The following is a 5,740-nucleotide window of genomic DNA, read 5'->3' as shown; positions in this document are numbered from 1 at the left end:
GGACAACTTTCATTTATTTATTTATTCACCCCCCCAGGGGTCGCCAGTCTCTGGCACTGTTATTTTGGGGGTCGCGGGCTGAAAAGTTTGGAAACCCCTGCCTTATAACGTGTTGTACACAGTGGAAATTGTCACGATCTGTCTGTTTTGTTTTGTCTTTTTCTGTCTTTGGTTTCCTGTTTTATGTTGAAAAGTGTTCACCCCCTGTCTTGCCTGTTGCTTTCTGTCTGTGTTCCCTCCTGTCTGTATTACCCGATTGTGTTCACCTTGTGCCCCTGTGTTTTCTCCTCCCTCCTCACCTGTCTCTTGTTTCTTTGATTAGTCTTGTGTGTATTTAAGTTCTGGTTTTTCTGTCTGTCATTGTTAGTTCCTTGTTAGTCTTTGACTGTGTCATGGGGTAGTGTTCTGCATTTGGGTCCTGCCTGCTTCACTCAACCCTGACAGAAGGAACTAACCATAAATGGACCCAGCAGATGATCCATTTGAGGTGTAATTATTTAATTTTACCTTTTCATTGGCTTGCTGCTATGGTAGGTGGTGGGGAGCGTCCAGTGTTCAACAGAAGGAGGCTGCTCTGGCAGAGGCGCACCAGGTGGCAACAGAGGAGCCATGTTTAGTGAAGTTCTTACCTGACTGGATTTTGGACTTCCTCTCGACATGTGATTCCCGGCCTGCTAGCCCCAGGCATGCTAGCCCTCTGCCTCCCAATTCCCAACCTGACACCATACATCTCGGTGTGTTCTGTCAACCCCTGCTTCTTCCCCATTTCCTGCTCCTGTCCAGGAGCCATTCTCGGGTACTCGTCTGGCTTTTTGAGGTCCACTGTGCCTCCAAAAGGCTCCTAAGAGAAGGAGTCGCAAGTCCAGGCTAGCAGCCCGAGCCCCAGAAGCCATGCTTTGGGCTCCAGTACAGGCCCCAGCAGCCATGGTTCCGTGCTCCAGTGCCGGCCCACACAGCCATGGTACCGTGCTCCAGTACCATCCCACACAGCCATGGTTCCGTGTTTCGGTTCCGTGCACAGCAGCCATGGTTCCTGCTCCAGTACCGGCCCACACAGCCATGGATCCGGCTCCAGAACCGGCCCACACAGCCATGGTTCCAGCCCCAGCAGCCATGGTTCCAGCCCCAGTTCTGGCCCCAGCAGCCATGGTTCCGGCCCCAGTTCTGGCCCCAGCAGCCATGGTTCCAGCCTCAGTCCTGGCCCCAGCAGCCATGGTTCCGGCCCAAGTTCCGGCCCCAGCAGCCATGGTTCCGGCTCCAGAACCGGCCCATAAAGCAATGGATCTATGCACCAGTACCAGCCCACACAGCCATGCTTCCGTGCTCCATTACCTGGCTCACACAGCCAGGGTCCAGGCTTCTGTTCTGTGCCCAGCAGCCATGGTCCCGACTCCAGTTTCGGCTCCGGTACTGGCTCTCCAGCCGACGCCAGCTTCCCGTGTCCTGTCGGCGTACCGGCCGACTCCAGCACCTCGTCTCCTGTCGGTGTTCCGGCCGACTCCAGCCCCCCGTGTTCTGTCGGCGTACCAACCGTCTCAAGTCTCCTCTCAGGTTCCTTCTCAAGTCCCCTTTCGAGTCTCTTCTCGAGTCCCCTCTCAAGTCCCTACCCAATGTCCCGGTCCGTTGGAGGTTCCGCCGACTACTCTTCTGCCGGGGGTCCTGCCAACCCTATGTCCTGTGCCTTTGGAGGTCCCGCCGACTACTCTTCTGCCGGGGGTCCTGCCAACCCTATGTCCTGTGCCTTTGGAGGTCCCGCCGACTACTCCTAAGCCGGGGGTCCTGCCAACCCTATGTCCTGTGCCTTTGGAGGTCCCGCCGACTACTCTTAGGCAGGGGGTCCTGCCAACCCTATGTCCTGTGCCATTGGAGGTTCCGCTGGGGGTCCTGCCAACTCCATGTCTTGTCCCGTTGGGGGTCCCGCTGACTACTCTTCTGCCGGGGGTCCTGCCAACCCTATGTCCTGTGCCTTTGGAGGCCCCACCGACTACTCTTCTGCCGGGGGTCCTGCCAACCCTATGTCCTGTGCCTTTGGAGGTCCCGCCGACTACTCCTAAGCCGGGGGTCCTGCCAACCCTATGTCCTGTGCCTTTGGAGGTCCCGCCGACTACTCTTAAGCAGGGGGTCCTGCCAACCCTATGTCCTGTGCCGTTGGAGGTTCCGCTGGGGGTCCTGCCAACTCCATGTCCTGTCCCGTTGGGGGTCCCGCCGACTACTCTTCTGCCGGGGGTCCTGCCAACCCTATGTCCTGTCCCGTTGGGGGTCCCGCTGACTACTCTTCTGCCGGGGGTCCTGCCAACCCTATGTCCTGTGCCGTTGGAGGCTCCGCCGACTACTCTTCTGCCGGGGGTCCTGCCAACCCTATGTCCTGTGCCTTTGGAGGTCCCGCCGACTACTCTTCTGCCGGGGGTCCTGCCAACCCTATGTCCTGTGTCGCTGGGGGTTCCGCTGAGAGTCCTGCCAACCCCATGTCCTGTTCCGTTGGGGGGTTCCGCCAACTCCATGTCCTGTTCCGTTGGGGGTTCCGTTGGGAGTCCTGCCAACTCCAACACGAAATAGGTGTTGGCGGGACAGGTGTCAGGACTCGCCCAACTCCGTGCCCTGACCCAACAGGTCAGGGCACGGAGTTGGGCGAGTCCTGACACCTGTCCCGCCGGGGGGTCCCACCAACACCTGTTTCGTTTGGGGTCCAGCCGACACCTGCTCCGCCGGGTTTCCTGCCAACACCATATCCTGTCCTGTTGGGGGTTCCGCCGGGTTTCCTGCCAACACCATATCCTGTCCTGTTGGGGGTCCCGCGACACGTGCTCCGCCGGGTTTCCTGCCAACACCATGTCCTGTCCTGTTTGGGGTTCCATCGACACCAGCCCTTGCTCCGTCGTGGGTCCCACTGACACCAGCCCATGTTCCGTCCAGGGTCCCGTCTATGCCTGACCCACCAGGGGTTCCACCATTTCCTGCCCGTCCTTGTGCCCGGCCCCCTGAGTTCCCCAGCCGCGGCCCTCGTCCTCGGGCCCGGCCCCCTGACTCTTCCAGCCGCTGCCTTTGCCCTCATGCCTGGCCCCCTGAGTTTGCCCGCTGTGGCTTTTGCCCCACCATGAACTCTGCCTTGCCCGCGGGCCGTCCACCCGAGTCCCCCTTCTCGGCTTCTGTTCTTCCCCGGGCTGTCCGCCCAATTCCCCCTTCTCGGCTTTTGCGATGTCCGTCTGAGTTTCTTTGATTAGTCTCGTGTGTATTTAAGTTCTGGTTTTTCTGTCTGTCATTGTTAGTTCCTTGTTTGTCTTTGACTGTGTCACGGGGTAGTGTTCTGTTTTTGACGTTTTGGCCTTGGAATAAAGGTATTTTTCTGTGAAATCTGCATTTGGGTCCTGCCTGCTTCACTCAACCCTGACAGAAATAAACTTTCTGGTCACCTTAACATCAGGGATCTTATAAATTAAACTCTGACTTCTGAATCAAACCGTCACGGTAGCCTAACCTTACTGATGCCTCTCAAAATAAAATAAAAACATGTTACTTTACCAGCAGAGAGAAAATTGATTATTAAATTATTAATGTGACTAATAAAAAGCAGTTTGATTATTAAGTACTATTCTGTTGATGGATGTCATTACATTTGGTGAAAAGCACATAATGACTTCTTTAAGACTCGGTTTTCAAAGTTTGGGACTTGGACTTGACCTTGCCCATCCTGACTTGAGACTTACTTGTGACTTGCAAAACAATGACTTGGTCCCATATGGGCATAGATTTGTCTCGTAAATATTTGTGTGAACATAAAAATAATTTGTGTGTAAATATGTGATTTGTAAATGTAAAACACCATCCACAAATGCATTTAAAAGATTTGCAAACTCACATGAATTTGCAAATGTAAAACGGATCTGCAAATACGCCAAATATTTTCACAAATAAAAAAAAGATCTGTGAATACTATAATTAATTTACAAATAAACTAAAATAATTTGTGAATATCTCCTTAACATTGACAACTTTCGATCAGGCATTTGTGAATCCATTTTGTATTTGTCAACCAAAAATGTGCTTGTGGATTTCAAATTTCTGCTTGTGGATCATCTTTTTACACACACACAAACTTTCCGCCGGTCTCGACCGAAATCTGCTAATGTCAGAAACCACGTGATGGCCTACTGATGATGACATTTCCGGATTTAAAGTTTCAAAGTAAGTGCATGATGGCTTTCTTCATATTTTGTGTGTATTCATTCAAGCGGGTCAAAGTTACAAAGCACCTTATTAATCAGCCTAATTTTACCTTACCAGTGCAGTGGTAAGGTTATCTGTAGAAAAGCACCGTATTTAGGTTAGCCTTCAGTAAGGCAAAATGTTGTAATATCCATTGTGTCCTTTCTAATGTTTATGTATATTCCTGTTTATTGCTTTTATTTGTATTTAATTGTATTATGTTAATACTTGTTTTCCACACATTTCCCAATTTGCCTACTGCCTGCCTGCCCAATTTGTGTTCTTTGAAATTGAAAAGGTGATGGTGTTTGTTACTTTTGTTGCAGTTGTATGTCTTAAGTGTAATTTGGCATGCTTTTATTTTGAAGGTGAGTTTACGCTGTTGACAGGAAGTTGTTGTTGCTCATTGAGTTACTATAGCGGGCCCTCTGTGAATTTACAGCAGGACCACCAATCAGCTCCTATCTTCACCTCGCAGAGACGGGCTTCTTTCATGTAACCCTTCACATTCAAACAAACTGAACAGGCAGATTCGAAGGATTTATTTCTTTGGAAATGTTATTTTAAATACAATTAAAAAAAGTTAAAGTTATTTTGGTAAAACTAATGAAAAATATTTTGTAGAATATCTGAGGCCCTCAGAGAGGGCCCTGACGGCTCGCCATTGATACACAATGCATATTACAACATTTAATGTAGCCTTACTGTGAAGGCTGACCCAAATACGGTGCTTTTCTACAGATTACTTTACCACTGCACTGGTAAGGTAAACTAGGCCGATTAATAAAATGTGAAGTGCTTTGTAACTTTGACCCGCTTGAATGAATACACAAGAAATATGAAAAAATAGTTATCTCTGGGGCTGCTTCGCTGCCAGCTGTAGCCCCCGGGACCCGAAAGTGGCTTAGCCTAAGTACTTCAACATCAATGCATACGAATGTATGTGCTCGATATAGGCTGTATTGAACAAATAAACTAACACAAACTAACTGTATCATGGTGATAAAGAACGCACCGTATTGCTGTTCATTATAGTAATACAAAAACGGCGCAATAACCCTCTTGAGTCTTTTTTAGATGTCTCCTCAAATCACCTTTTAAATGTGCTTGTTATACATGGCACCCCGTGTGTTACATATCAAAATGTTCAGGACAGTCTCTGTTCTTGTTATAGTCACTCACCTTAGAGCACTGTGTGATGAGATAATTAGCTATGAACATTTGACATCCGATTTTTTTGAAATCTTCAAAACTCTTGTGAAAACACAGACTTACTCATGTCATCCATTTTTCTGGTGTTTTAGATTTTGTTTACCAAAGTCTTAGGTTCAAAAAGTAGTGTAATATATGACTAACACTGTATATACATTTGTAATTCATGTCTAAAATTAAAATGTTTAAATTTGAATTTTGAGTAAAATAGTTGTTTATCAATCTACGTTTCCCCACAGCAGGGACTGAGATACATCAGGACTGAATGACTTCATATGACATACCAAGGTTGTGTGATGTGTACAAATAGAAATTCAGCATTAGA

Source organism: Gymnodraco acuticeps, unplaced genomic scaffold (genome assembly GCF_902827175.1).
Source record: "Gymnodraco acuticeps unplaced genomic scaffold, fGymAcu1.1, whole genome shotgun sequence".
Lineage (NCBI taxonomy): Eukaryota > Metazoa > Chordata > Actinopteri > Perciformes > Bathydraconidae > Gymnodraco > Gymnodraco acuticeps.
This window is presented reverse-complemented; position numbering follows the sequence as displayed.